This window comes from Lissotriton helveticus, chromosome 6, assembly GCF_964261635.1.
Source record: "Lissotriton helveticus chromosome 6, aLisHel1.1, whole genome shotgun sequence".
In the NCBI taxonomy this organism is placed as follows: Eukaryota; Metazoa; Chordata; class Amphibia; order Caudata; family Salamandridae; genus Lissotriton; species Lissotriton helveticus.
The window spans coordinates 804047854-804063969 of NC_136067.1; positions in this window are offsets into that span (position 1 = coordinate 804047854).

Consider the following 16116-nt stretch of genomic DNA (forward strand, 5'->3'; position numbering starts at 1 on the left):
AATCTTCAAGGCTGAGGGGACGCTTTCGAGAATGGGGTCCAAGACCTAGTAGACAAGCGTCCGAGTTCCAAAGTGTCCCAGGGCCATTTCAGTGGACCAGGCCCAAAAAGGAAAGAGCCTGCCGCCATTTTGAGAGTCCAGTGGCAGCCGCCTATCGCTGCACCGCAAGAGTGGGCGCAACTCAGCTGAATGGCGGATTTTGGCACAGTGTACCAAAAGCGGGCGGAATGGCAACTGAAATGGTAAAGGGGCGCCCCACTACAGCAGACGAGCTCCACCTGGGGAGGCCCGTTCATGCCGCCTCGCCCCCCCCCCCCGGGGCGCCCCACGCCGTTATTCGGAGCAGCATTGTAGGATACCAAAACCAGTGCGGCAACTTACTGGACATCACCTGGGTGCCATCCACATCTCAGCGCGTTCTGCTGCCTTGGGACTATTCGCACAACAGACCGCTACTGACGAGGCCTCCCCCCGCACCCCCCGGGACGCCCCACGCCGTTTTTCGGAGGATACCAAAAACCAGTGCGGCACCCAGGTAACATCACCTGGGTGCCGTCCAGAACTCAGCACGTTGTGCTGCCTTGGGACTATTCGCACAAAACACAGCTACTGACCATTGTTGCTTCTTTTTTCAAAAAAATGTTTAAATTTATTTACTGTTTTTGTTGCGTTGTATATATTTATAAGTTATTAACGTTTTATAATCCTACTGCTTTGTTGGAGTGCTATATATTTTTAATGTGACACATAATTGTAAAAACTTTGATTTACAAAGAGGCATCCCTGGAATCTTCCGCTTCAGGCTCGGTCCCCTCCCCAATCACAATACAGGATGGTTTTCAGATAGTAGGAACGCGTGTGGTGTGACGGATCTCATCGGGTGGGGGCCTTGATCTACTGTAACTCCTTTGAAGAGGGATGATTCTTTACAGCTGGGGCCATGAACTACATCTGCATGGCTAGGTGATAGCCTGGGACCGGCCTGGACAATCGGACACAGAGGAAGAGGAGTGTCAGAGGGTGCGGTAGTGAATAGGGCGAAAGGGAGGTGTCGGGCGGGCACAGGGTGTGATTCTCAAGGAAGAGCAGCGCAGATGGGGGGAGGTTTATTGCCCATGCATAAGACAGAGAGCGGGGGTGACCAGTGCCTGGGGGAGATGCTTGCGAGGGTGGGGACCCATGCTAAGGATCGACAGCATGCAGAGAGTGGGTCTGGTCAAGGCATCTAAAATGGCTGCCGTGCACAACAAAAGTGTGGCATTTGAAAAAAGGCAAGATGGCGCAGACAATGTTTATCAACACTTCCTGATTTCCTTCGAATTGAACGTTAACAGACGTTATCTCTCCCACACTACCGGTCCCCCTGGGCTTAAACGCCGAGATGGTAGGGACTGCATCCCGTGGAGATAGGCCGAGACGTCACTCAGCAAAAAAAAAAAAAAAAAGTCTATAAACATACAATAAGTTAAAAGTCAATCATTCTTGTTTCCTTGTAGTACGCTCCCCAGTCCGCTTTCCGTTACGCGTACCGGGCGCACCCCACGATATAAAACGTTTTTTTTTTTTTTTTTTTTTTGACCCGCGGGGCCCTTTTAAAGCCTCCACATCAAACCTAGGGGGTCAGGGAGGATCTACTATGCCCCCTTATGGTCATTTGCCCCTTCGCTTTGGCCTCCTCTTGTCTCTCGATCCTACCGAGAGACAAGATGGCGGCCGCTACGGACTGTTTGGAATGTTTACAGACACCGGAGAGCCAATCAGCTTCGTTTCGCAAAGCTCCGTAACGCAAAAAGTACGCGAACCGGATCGCTGCCCGGAGCGCTGTTACAGATATATATCTTTTTTTGAACGTTAATTTCTCAAAATCCACTGGAGCACATATATTGAGACCTAGCAAAGGCACATCGGGCTAACAGTCCCTACAATTTTGCCAAGTTTCGTGCAAATCCATTCAGCCGTTCGGGCTAAAAGTGAGGCCAACCGCCCTATGGAAATTAACATGGGAAAACGCGTTTTGGGACCCCCCTTTTTTCTCGGCCCCCCCTTGACGAACCCCCCCCCCAAATTTTCAGGGGCTGCTCAGAAACGAAATGTTCCATTTCCCTGAAAATTTCAGCCAATTCCGTCCACAAACGCCAAAGTTATTAGACATAGAATTTTCAAAAATCCCATAGAGAAAAAATCCTAACTATATATACCTACTGGCGACCGCCAGTAGGTAGTTATAGTTAGAACCTAGTTTCCATAGGAAATCCTGAACATTCTATTTGGATTAACTTTGGCCCTGGTGGATGAATCTTTGCGAATTTCTCAAAGAAGATGGCTCGGTCCGCTGCGCTCCTTCCCTGAAAGTTTGGGGGGGATTGGTGAAGTGGGGACTGAGATAAAAGAGAGGTCCCAAAACGTGTTTTCTCCATGTTATTTTCCATAGGACGTTTAGACACGGCTACAGGTCGAACGGCTGAATGGATTTATAAGAAATTTGGCAAAACTGTAGAGTCCGGCTCGCAGATTACACTTTTTTTGGAATGGTGTAAATCCGTTCAGTAGTTGCTGAGAAAATTAAAGTTAAAGTCAATTATATATCTATACGCGCGCACAGGTGCGCGCACTCAAGCGGCTGCGCGCGAGCGGAATTTTTTTTGTTGCTGCGTGACGTCTGTTAACATTCGATTCGAAGGAAATCAGGAAGTGTTGACCGCCATTTTGTCACTGCGAGTAAATATATTGTTCATTTCAAAGCGTTGGAACATGGAAAGGGGAGAAGGTAGAGATTGTTTTGCTGCGTAGGTTTTCTCAAGGTGTGCAGTAAGGTCCTTAAAGGCGAAAATATATATTTTTTTGTTAAAAAAAAGTTGCGGGGTGCGCGCACTCGGGCGCGCACACCTATTTACAAGAGTGTGAAAATGGAGATAAATCAGAAGTTTGAGTGCTTTGACATAAGGTGGCTTTGAAAAGAGCCCTTGTGTTAATTGAGTTTTTTCTGCATTTATAAGTAAGTAGCGATGCAGAGCCGGATGTTGCAGAGGAAGATTCTGTTTCTGCCTTCCTTCTTACTTAGTTATGGTTTTTTCACTCCCACTTCAGGCTTTTAGTCTGTGGATGGAAATCCATGAACCTAGACTCACCTATGAAAATCATACTATTGATGCTTGACTGAGGCCAAGGAGATCAGAGTGCATGTGTGTGTAAGGTGATGTACCTCTGGGGAGATGATGTTACGTTTAAACGTAGCCCCTGAGTGCTTAGTTCGGTTATGTTCTCTGTCACTGTTGTTGATTTAGATCCCCAAATACAAAGGCTTGTTGTTGCTTGTGAATCCCCAAGTGTATATTTGCTCATACTGATCCATAACGCCCCGGCGTATCCATGTCGTAGGCCGCAAGAGTGGGCGAAACTCAGCTGGCCGAGCAAGACTTGGGGAGGGGGCAGGAGCCAAGAGGAAACAAGGAGGGGTTTTCATCATTTGGGACAAAAAATATTTCTAAACCAATGAAAAGTTTTATTAACAAGTCACATGACCTGTTATGCTTACGTTACGCGCTCGGCGCCGAGCCCCGGATTGCTTCCGGGAAGCTGTGCTTCGCGCCTCGCGCACCGGAGCACTTCCGGGTGCGCTAACGCGGCGTGTCATATGACGCATTATGCAACAACGCGATACGTCGTTGGGGCTCCACCGGAACTGATTGAATTGGTAGTCTACAGTGTTTCTGGAAGTTTCAGACTGAAGCTGGCGTCAGCATGAGAGCACCCCGTGGCTACGTCGTGGCCATTCTGCGAGCAATCATGGCAGAAGCTCCCCACCGGTACTCTGCGGGAGTCGGGGGCCCCGGTGACTCTTGTAGAATCTTCAAGGCTGATGGGACGCTTTTGGGAATGGGGCCCATGCCGTAGCAGTCAAGCGTCCGAGTTCCAGGGTTGTCCAGAGCCATCCTTGCAGGCCGGGCCCAAGTCTGTGGAGTCGACCGCCATTTCCTGAGCTCCGTGGCAGCCGCCTGTCGCTGTACCGCAAGAGTGGGTGCAATTCAGCCGGATGGCGGGTGAGACACTGTAATAGCAAGAGCAGGCGTAATTCAGCTGGCCGAGCGAGGCAATGTGCCGCAGGAGCGGGCGCAACTCATCTTGTCGAGTGAAGCGCTGGGGTGCAGCTGAGAAACCTCCACCTGGGGAGGTGGGGGAGGCTCGTTCGCGCCGCCTCTCCCTTCCAGTGCACCCCACGCCGTCTCCTGGCGCAGGTATATGTGATGGTTGGACCAGGGCACCGCAGGACGTGTCTTTAGGTCAAACCCTCAACTATGGCACCCAACATCCAGGACTTATGCCATTTGTGGAAGGCAGTGATATCGAAGCATCTCAGGGACCAAGCATATCCAGAGTCCTTCCTACAGCCTCTGCGTTCCTTCTTACCTAGTTATGGTTTTTTCACTCCCACTCCAGGCTTTTAGTCTGTGGATGGCAAACTATGAACCTACACTCACCTATGAAAATCTTACTATTGATGCTTGACTGAGGACAAGGAGATCAGTGAAGCGCTGGGGTGTAGCTGAGAAACCTCCACCTGGGGAGGTGGGGTAGGTTCGTTCGCGCCGCCTCTCCCTTCCAGTGCACCCCACGCCGTCTCCTGGTGCAGGTATATGTGATGGTTGGACCAGGGCACCGCAGGACGTGTCTTTAGGGGTGTAGCTGAGAAACCTCCACCTGGGGAGGTGGGGGAGGCTCGTTCGCGCCGCCTCTCCCTTCCAGTGCACCCCACGCCGTCTCCTGGCGGAGGTATATGTGATGGTTGGACCAGGGCACCGCAAGACGTGTCTTTAGGTCAAACCCTCAAGTATGGCACCGAACATCCAGGACTTATGCCATTTGTGGAAGGCAGTGACATCGAAGAATCTCAGGGACCAAGCATATCCAGAGTCCTCCCCGGGGTATTTGCACAATGGTCCTCCACCCCTAGGCCGCCAGCTATGCTACCTTGACAGGAACAGTGTCATGCATTTGGATCGATGTAGCAGCAGGCTGCCATGTAAATAGTTATTTAATGAAACGTTTTACCCTGTTACTTTGTTGGTGTGTTGTATATATTTATTATATTTGCATAGGGTTTGTCGTTATTTTGGGCGGGGTGGGCGGCGGAGCAAATTCACTGAAAAAACCATAGGTTATAGACCATATATAGTTAGGAATTAGCATTTACAAAACCTTGAAAATTCACTGAAAAAACCATAGGTTATAGACCATATATAGTTAAATATCTCAAGTCCATCTCTGCACTCGATGGAGATACAGGTCGTTGATCAGAAAATGTGCTGGCCACCTCTAATGGTAATAGCGTGGCCAGGGCTTTTGTCGATGCCTCTGCAAATTGCACAGGGTGCACTTGTTTGACATGCCGCACCATGGTATGTATGGAAAAGGAATATTTTTTTGTTGGATTTCCTCTTGAGAGAAACGAGTCACATATCGTGCAGGTTACTTTTGGTGCATTTACTTCTTTTGATCTTCAGGATAAGTGAAAAATTGTCAGATGAAAGATTCTTTTTTTCTTCTTAAAGGTAGTCGATCATTTTGTTCAGATTCGGAAGATGAATGAGATACGGTAGCCATTTCACCAAAGTCTTCCGAAATATGTAGGACGTTGTTCTCTCTTGAGAGTAGAAAAGATAGTGAGAGAAGTGGGTGGAGTGCTGCGTGTAAATTCCAGAATAGAAACTAGTAAGAACCAATTGGAAGTGTTGTTTTCATGTTGCAGCAGGCTGCCATGTAAATAGTTATTTAATAAAACGTTTTACCCTGTTACTTTGCTGGTGTGTTGTATTTATTTATAATATTTGCATAGGGTTTGTCGTTATTTTGGGCGGGGTGGGCGGCGGAGCCGAGCTATCTTGCAGCCATCATGGCGTCGAGCTCGGTTTCTCTCACTAGTTTCATATTTCTCATGAGGGGTTGTTCCTAATGTTTCTATTTTAGCGAGGTCAAAAAGAGATCCTATCAGTGGCCTACTGATTTTGCTCGATTCCTTTTGTTTTTTCTAACGATTTTTAAGTTAAAGTTTGCTAGCACGATACAGCGGCTAGTTCGCATTTTATATATATGTCTTTTTTATTAGGGGTGTCCTCCGGTGGAGTCGGACGATCTACCTCTAATAAAAGGTAAGTGTTCCTCTGAAGGAATGCGTCTTGAAAGTGGCTGACTGTAATGTATGATATTTCACTCAGTGACTTTCAGGCCCATGCTGTTTCAAAACTGTGCATGTGCTTGAAGCAGGCGTAGGTATTGACGCAGCATTGTGAATATAGTGCATTGGTGAGCCTTGCTGGAGCTGCATCACAGTTGCGATGCAACTCTAGCAATGTATTACTTTTTCAGCACAGATGTGTTACGCATGTATGGTGTTTTTGTACCATGGTGCGCCACATTTCAAATGTGGCACACCATGGGTAACGGAGCACTAGCATACTGTGGTGCACATTAACTGGTGCATATCTGGGTATGAAGTAGTTAACATAAATCTGCCCCATAGGTTACAAATCCACGTTTAGTAGACTGTTTGGCCTTTGTAGTTTTATGTTTTTTCTGTTATCCTATGTAGGTATGTAATATTGCAATATTTTTGTCACGAAAAAGAAGCCATGAGTATTGGGTTTGTGAAAGATTGCAAGATTTTTAAAATTAAAAAGCAACAACCATGGCATTGTTTAATATAGTATTGTAAATACTTATCTTTAACAATGATGAGAGAGTAAAAAAAGGTTAACCTGATGTTTTAAAGTTATTCACAGGCTTCTTTAGAGGAAGTATTCTATATGATTGTAGCGTGGGTGTTTCACTTTTTTATAGGTAATAGAATGCATTCTGCAAGCATGTAGTACTCCTCCTGCTACAGCATAAATATTCTTCAGTGCTTATTTTCATTTCGTAAGTGGTATTGAGACCGACACAGAACTTCAATGGATCGGAGGGGCTGTTCCTGTGCATCTGGAGGACTGCCAAGCCGTTGCAGCAGTGGGAGTGAGGCCTCTTACAGGGGCGTAGCGCAGCTCCTTTTGATGTTCACAATTGCAGATAACAGGGTAGAGATGTCCGTGGAATTTATGGATGGTTAGTCACACTAGAGTGTGCGCGGCGCCCCTAGCACCTTATTACGGCACACAGGGGAGCCGCGTTGCACAGTTTGAGAATCAGAGACTTAGGAGATAAACCTTCATAATAGGAAGGCTTCTAAGTGATAAAAATCGCCGGTGCTCGGCGTTAAAAATATCACTGCTATCGGTGGAATTTTCCACGGTGTTAGTGCTTCAACAGAAATGGGAACACATATCTGATAGAAAATCCTGTAACAATCTCAGTATTTCACATTATCGCGTGAAAAGAAAGTCTTTCGAAAGATGTTGAACGTTGTTCTCTTTTGAGAGTAGAAAAGATAGTGAGAGAAGTGGGTGGAGTGCTCCGTGTAAATTGCAGAATAGAAACTACTAAGAACCAATTGGAAGTGTTGTTTTCAAGTCACATGACTTCACATGCGCGTCTCAGGACGTGTACGCGGTGATAGTATCTGGTCACGTACGCCATTTGGAAGTAGCGGTCTAATTCAGCGAAGTTTCAAAACGTGAAAAGGAGTAAATCCAAACACATCCGGATTTAATATATCTTCTGAGCTCGATTCAAGCATACAATTGTTAAAGTATAAAACCTTTTATATTTTTTTTTTAAAATACCAAGGTGTGTACATTCGGTCACGCACGAAAGTTTAAAAAGACATTCGGCTCCATTTAATGAAAATTTTCATAATAATAAAAAAGAAGCCTAGGTTTAGTGTCTTTGACGTAGTATAAGTTCTTTGATGGGTCTATGAAGAAATTTAATAACTTGCAATTGCAAAGTTTTCACGAAATATATGGGCGGGTGCGCGCACACGGTCGCGCACGAACGAAAGCCAAAAAAGCGGAGATAAACCCCCTTTATAATATGCTCCTGGAGCTCTTTTTGGTAGAATGAGTTAGTTCTGAAATTATGATATATTATGCCCCTGATTCTGATTGGGAAGCTCTGATGAGACAGTACGTTGCATTTTGGGAGATGAAGTCACCGCTATTTAGTCCTTGAATGGATGCACTTTCAATGTCTGTTAATTGAAAGTCCTGATTTGAGGAACTGAAGTCTAAATCAGGCCTCGTGAGTAAGCTGAAGACACATAGTATCGGTTAGAAACTAGCATGATGCATCTATTCAGTTCAGTATAGGTACCCTGGCATTAGTGGGTTTCACATTAGTTAGTTTCTTATGGTTGTTGAACACGTTCTGCCTTTTGACGGGTATTATAACTTAACCCGACCAGTGCCATTTTGTGACCTAGCTTGCCTGTAGCACTAGTAAAATCCAATTGTTATAGTCGGTAAGGGCTGTTCCCTTAAGAAATAGCATGACAACTGCAACAAACTGTTGCTCCTGCATGTTAGGCCTGTCAAGGTTATAGGTGGGGGTAGGCCAGATAAGCACATTCCAGGAGGAGCTGTGCTAACCCTCCTGAGACAGGTAGAAGGGAGTTACCCTCATCGACCTTGCTATAACGAGCTGAGCTAAACTGAAGCTGCTTTGTATGCCATATATGGTCTTTCCTTTTCAGCAACGTGTACCAACTTGTATTTTTCCTTCTTAGGTAACGGTTTCAAAATGTAACAGTATATATGTGATCTCTTGATAATGTGCCAGCAGTCTTCTCTGTGGACCTCGAGGGGTTAGGTCACGAGAGGCTCCTCTGGCAGAGTTGTTGTATAATAAATGATTGTACCTTCTTCACTGCCAACTGACTGGTTATTGGTAATTGGTATTGGGGGCTATCAGTAGCCCTATATGGTATTATTTATTTTTCGGTACTTCAGATTGGACCTCGGCAAGTGTGTCCATCCTTAATCCATACCTGATGCCCCACTTAAGAATGAGTTTTCAATGCCCTTCAATGCCCCCTTCACACGGGGTGGTGCTTGCTTGACAGCAGGACAAACGCCTAATATTATTGCTCGTGAAGTTGCCCCTCGGTAAGCAGCACTTGGGCACCAGGTTACTGCAAAACAGATTTTATTGGTATGGACGGAAAGCGCCTGCCGATGATTGCAACAGCTCACTTGACAGCCTGACGCGTTTCGAGTGATTCTCTTCCTCAGAGGCTGGAGCGGTCAGAAAAGTGCATTCCAGTCTGCATCTCCTTTTAATTGTGATATAGTATGCCCCTGATTCTGATTGAGCAGCTCTGATGAGGCAGTACGTTGCTTTTTGGGAGATGAAGTTACCGCTATTTAGTCCTTGAATGGATGCACTTTCAATGTCTGTTAATTGAAAGTCCTGATTGGACCTCGGCAAGTGCGTCCATCCTTAATGTCTCATTTTACTCTTTTAAAGGATACAATTCCATGTCTGAGCATTTGGCCTCAGTATATTGTCAAGTAGATGCCGGTCTCATTCAAAGTCCAGTTCTCATAAAAGTTTGTAACTTGCCTTGTTTCTGCATTGCAAAAGCACAATGTGCAAGGGTAAAATACCCCTACAAACCCTGGCTGCTTCCGAAGGCTTCTCAAGTAGGGGCGGGCCTCTCAACGGTGGCCTTTGAATAAGATTGGCATCTCCTTGACATTATACTGAGGCAGAGTGCCCAGCCATTCATGGAATTGTATCCTTTAAAGGTGTAAAATGAGACATACTGATACAGTTAATGCAAGGTGATTACTGTAAAACAACAGGCAATATTGAATGATCAGAAATATTTGATGAAGAAAACTAAGGTTACAGGGACACTATTGTTAGGAAATAGAATTTAAAAAACATTAGAAATTCAATGAAAAAAGACAAAGGTTGCTAGGACGTTATAGTTAGGCTAAGATTTCCCTTGTACAAAGCCAGTGAAATTCAGCAGTTATAGTTACCTGAGCTAACTATAACTTACTTTCCTGCATTGCACTGCTTATGACCTCACATATTACATCACTTATGATATGGTCAGTGACATGACTGATGACATCACTGATGACATTTCCCATGACATCACTGATGACATCATCAAGTGAGTGTGTTTTTAAGAATTTATGGGTGTTAGACATATATAGTAACCTTCTGCAAAAGTTAAATTGGTATACTAATGCACAACTACTGAGTGATACTACTTCTAACATATATTATGTGAGTGGCTGTGTGACTGTATCCTTTTGTGTATGTGTGTGTAAGTGACTGTATGGGTGTATAAGTGGATGTTTGAGTAGCTGTGTGTGTGTAAGTGAGATGCTGTGTGAGTGGCTGTATTAGTGAGAAGTGAGTGGGTGTGTCAGTGGTTGTGTGGGTGAGTCAGTGGGTGTTTGAATGGTTGTACGAGTGAGTGACTCGGTGTGTAAGTGGCTGTATGGGTGAGTGAGTAGCTCTTTGAGTTGGTGTTTGGTTAAGTGAGTTGCTGTGTGAATGACTGCATTGGAGAGTAAGTCCCTGGTGAATGGCTGTATGGGCATGTGAATGGCTGTATGGGTGAGTGAGCAGATGTGTGAGTGCTTGAAAATGGATGTGTGAATGGATAGGTGGGTGTGAGTGTTTATGTGGATGTGTTAGTGCTTGTATGGGTGAGTGACTGTGTTGAAAGGCTGTATGGGTGAGTGAGTTGGTATGTGAGTGACTGTATAGGTAAATAAGTGGCTGTGTGAGTAGCTGTTGGGTGAGTGTGTGGCTATGTTAGTGGCTGTACGGGTGAGTAGCTAGTTGTAAGAGTGGGTGGATAGATGAGTGAATGGTTGTGTGAGTGGCTGTACACATGAGTTAGTGGGTGTGTGAGTGAGTGCCTCTGTGGAGGAGTTTGCTGGTATGTGAGTGGTGGTATGGGTGCGTGAGTGGCATACAAAGGTTGTATGAGGGTATGTGAGTGGTTCTGTGGATGATGTAATCAGTAATGTCATTTGAGATGTCATCAGGAATGTCACTGACCGTGTCATGGGTAATGTAATATGTGAGGTTATAAGCAGTGCATTGCAGGGGCATAAGTTATAGTTAGCTCAGGTAAATATAACTGCGGAATTTCACTGGTTTTGTTTCAGGGAAATCTGAGCCTAACTATAATGTTCCTGTAACTTTGGATTTTCCAGTGCATTTCCAAAGTATTTTTAATTCTATTTCCTAACTATAACATTCCTGTAACCTTTGATTTTTTCAGCCAATATCTAAAGTTTTTCAAAATCTATTTCCTAATTATAATGTGCCTGTAACCTTTGTTATTTTAAGTGAATTTCTATGTTTTTTTAAACTCGGAGTCATGATTGCAGAGTAGTGGAGACAGTGAGCTGGGCCTCTGATTAGCTCTCAGGAAGACCACTGTAAGGGGCTTACTGGAGGTAACAGGAGGGCTTCTTAGCCCCAAAGACCCTAAGCAGCCAAGAGGACTTAACCCCCAACCAGTACTGTGTCAGGAGGCGTGTTTGCAGAGTAGTGGAGAAAGAGGGCATGGCCTCCGAAGGCCACACAGCAATCAAGTTCAGTGGAACTTACTGGAGATAACAGGAGGGGTAGTTGGACCTCAAGGACCCTCAACAGCTAAGGAGACCTTCACACCACCAGCAGTGCACCAGGAGGGGCGTTTGCAGAATGATAGAGAAAGAGGGCGTAGCCTCCGAAGACGTCTCATTAGTCCCACAGTGTGGGACTTACTGGAGGCAACAGGAGAGGTAGTTGGCCCTCAAGGATGCTCTGGAGCCAAGGGGACTTCATTCCCGAACCAGCAGTGCACCAGGAGACGTATTTGCATAGTGGTAGAGAAAGGGGCGTGGCCTTAAAGACCTCTCAGCAATCCTGTGTGTGGGACCTACTGGAGGCAACAGGAGGACGTGTTGGCCCCCAAGGACCCTCTGCAAACAAGGGGACTTACTACCCACACCAGCAGTGCACCAGGAGGATAGTTTGCAGAGTGGTGGAGAAAGGGATAGAGGCCTCCTGCGACTTGTCGTCATTAAAAAAAAATCTTTTCATTTTGTAGGAAGTGGGGCAGAGTGGCCCTTCTTCCTTTGGATGTTTTGGGCCCCAGGGACCCTATCCCCTGTTTTCAAAGGGTAGGCGGTCCATGCAGCCCCCCTCCCCAACTGATTTTGGATATGAGAACTCCATCCCCTGGGGCCCGGCCTTTAAAAAAAAATAAGTAAAGGGAGGTGTGCCGAATGGCCCCCTCCCATATAAAGGGAGGGGTGCCGAGCGGCCCCCTCCCAGGCCCATTTCCCCCCGGGTGCCCCATTCCCATGGCCCAGCCTCTTTTTTTAATAAAAAAATTATAATGGGAGAGGGGCCATGCGGCCCAGCTCTCAGACCCATTTTGGCCGAGGATGCCCCATCCTGGGGCCCAATCCTCTGTTGTGGGTGCCTTGGTCCCAACCCTGGGCACCCACTTCCACTGTTGGGACCGCAGGAGGATCCTAAAGCCCACCACATCCCCTGACGGCTTCCCATGTCCTGTGGGAGCAATCATTGCTTTTGGACAGAGGAAGCTGCTAAACATGCAGCTGTCTCTGTGCAAAAGCAATTCTGCTCCGCTTTTGGCAAGAGAGAGCATTTTAAATGCTCTCCCTTGTTGGAAGCACAGCAGAATTTGCTATAGCTTGATGGGAACAGTAAAGCTCCAGCCAAGCCATAGCACACAGCTATGTCCCTACGGTGAGAACCCCGAGGCATAGCAGGAGCTGGCCCTGGGTCGTGGCATTCCCCAGGGCCATATATGGCTTCAGTAGAGGGCCGAGTGACATCTCTCCTTTCTTTGAATTTTCCTGAGGAGGTGATAGTCCCTGGAACTAGTAGAGGGCAGCGCCGCCTCCTGCCTTCAATTTTTCAAAAACCCAGGGGAGAGGGCAGTCCACGAGGCTGCTGGGGGCCATTTGGGGCCCCCACATTCACAACAGTTAAAACCCTGGGGAGGTGGCTGCCCCTGGGGCTGCAGGGGGGAGGGTCCGTTCACCCCCACATTCTTTAAACAAAAAGCTTTGGGAGCTTAACTTTTATTAATGGGGGACCCCTCCATTAATAAAAGCTAAAGCCCTGCATTTGTACTTGTAAAGCCCTGGGGAGGCGGGGGGCCCTTGGCTGGGTGGGGTCCAAGAGGCCCCCATTTAATAATTAAAGAGGCCCCAGGGAGGAGTTGGTCCCTGGGGCGAGGGGGTGCCACGTGGCCACCCCTGCATATTTTAAAGCAAAAACCCTATGTTGATGGTGGTCCCTGGGGTTTGATTAAACCCCAGGAGCAGTGCCTCATGTGTCCCATTCCTTTATTATTCATATGGCCCTGGGATTTGGTCCACCCGGGGGCTTCCTTTAAAAGAAGCACGGGAGCCTGTGCTGTTTTATTTTTCAATTTTGCTGCGAATCCAGTTTCACCCTATGTGCAAAATTTACAAATAATGTATTTTTAATGCATGTTTTGGTCCCTGTGAGGACCCCAGACCAAATCTGAGGGGCGGGGGAGGGTCAGGGTAATCCCACCCTGACAACATTTCCTAGTTGCAGTGTTGGCAGCCAATCATATTTCAGTGGGAGTTTGGTATGATTTTGGGTTCCCAGATATCTATATCATTTAAACCTAAATATCTCTGAAACTATTTATACCAAATCACAAAAAACTCACTTTTGGGACCAACATCTAGCTTACTGTCAAATGTGGTGTAATTCCATTCAGCGGTACGGGCTGTAGTTGTGTTAAAAAATGAAACATCCCCATAGACATAGCATGGGGATAATGCATTTTGGGATCCTCTTTTTTTCTCTGCCGACATTTGACGGATCACCCCGAAACTTTCAATAGAGCAGCTGAACCAAAAAAGGGAAGTTTTTTGAAAATTTCGCGAAGATTTTTCAAGTGAAGTGGCACCAAAGTTATTGGCTAAACAAAAAATGGTTTTCCCAATCAAAACTTTGGTCATAACTATGACTACATACTGGCTACTGCCAGTAGGTAAGATATATATATATGCATGTGTGTGTGTGAGTGTGCATAATTAGATAGATAGATAGACAGACAGACAGACAGACAGAGAGACTGACAGACAGGCAGAAAGATAGATAGATAGATAGATAGATAGATAGATAGATAGATAGATAGATAGATAGATAGATAGATAGATAGATAGATAGATAGATAGATAGATAGATAGATAGATAGATAGATAGATAGATAGATAGATAGATAGATAATTAATGCAGAAAGTTAGATGAGGCTCTGGTACCGTACTTCCCAGGACACTGGGCAGTCACCATATATCCCTTTGAAGACATAGGGTGGAATGGTTCAGTATCATATGAAGCATCATATTTCCTCCTTTGCATTTGTCAGGAAATCACTGGATCTTCTGTCTTAAACTCAATGTTTTTTGCAGGTCACCTCCTGTCTGCATAGGCTTTCATGTTTTTCTTGTTAACCAGGTCCGTTGCACGAGTTATATTCTCATTTTCTTCTCTTTTGTTGGACCTTTGAGGTATCTTTTTTGGGGGGATAAAATTTTATTGGCATTTCAAGTTATAATCATACATTAGCAATAGCATATATTTCCATTCCTCTTCATCGCGTCACAGAATCATCATGTACATAAAGCTTCCCTACAGACAATTTCTTTGCAGTGTTCCGTGCCAACATTAAACTGTATAACTCTTCTTTGCTGGTCACCTCCTGTCTGCATAGGTTTTCATTTTTTTCCTGTTAACCAGGTCCTTTGCACGAGTTATATTCTCATTTTCTTCTCTTTTGTTGGACCTTTGAGGTATCTTTTTTGGGGGATATAATTTTATTGGCATTTCAAGTTATAATCATACATTACCATTAGCATATATTTCCATTCCTTTTCATCGCGTCACAGAATCATCATGTACATAAAGCTTCCCTACAGACAATTTCTTTGCAGTGTTCCGTGCCAACATTTAACTGTATAACTCTTCTTTGCAGGTCACCTCCTGTCTGCATAGGTTTTCATTTTTTTCTTGTTAACCAGGTCCTTTGCACGAGTTATATTCTCATTTTCTTCTCTTTTGTTGGACCTTTGAGGTATCTTTTTTGGGGGATATAATTTTATTGGCATTTCAAGTTATAATCATACATTACCAATAGCATATATTTCCATTCCTCTTCATCGCGTCACAGAATCATCATGTACATAAAGCTTCCCTACAGACAATTTCTTTGCAGTGTTCCGTGCCAACATTTAACTGTATAACTCTCCTTAACTCCCCCCCCTCGATTGGTGTCAAACAAGTTTGTATCTCCATATTTATGGGCATCTTGGGTATCCAGTGTGTCTTCTCTGCTGATTATCACCTAACTACCTGCAATTATAAGGTTAGGGGTATCCGCACCACCTGTCCCATTTCCACCCATTTGTTCATCTGAGTCAGGTGTTGTCCGTAAGTCTGAGAGGATAGCTGTCAATGTTTGGAGGTCATCCTGGAGTTTCTCATTGTGTTAGACATGTTTCATACGAACCGCCTCGGCAGTCACCCACTTATTACATATCTCTCAGCCATACCCTCACAAGCGGAGGCACAGTCTCCAACTACGCAATCTCAATCTGTCTTTTTGCCAGGACTAGGCTCAACAGGATGAACCTCCTACTCAGTTTCTTATTCTTCGGAGTAGGAAGCAGTCCCAGAATCACTGTTCAAATCTCTCTGGGGATCACTCAGCCTCCAGACGCTTTTTGGTGTGTCAATATCGTCTCCCACTACAAAGCAAGGGAGAGACAGGTCCATATCATGTGTGCAAAGTCTGCCTCTAAGGTTCTGCATCGGGGGCAAGATTCAGAGCGGCTTTGATAGATCACATTCAGCATCCGAGGCGCAAGATTTGTCTAATGTGTAAAATTGCATTGAGTAAGTTTAAATCGAGCATTAGAGATCACCTCCTGGATGCTTTCATGTACTCAAATCCATTCCCGGTCTTTCAGAGGCTCCCCAAGTGCTGCTTCCTATTTCTTGTGGACCAGAAGAGGTCCACCTGGGACATCATCCCTGTGGGCCCTATGTAAATGGGACACAAATCTCCTTCCCTGCCTGATATACAGCATCATGCTCAGCATGTTTGTACAGAGGGGCTCCTCTGGGAAGGATGGCCAGAGCTCCCAGGCCATCCTC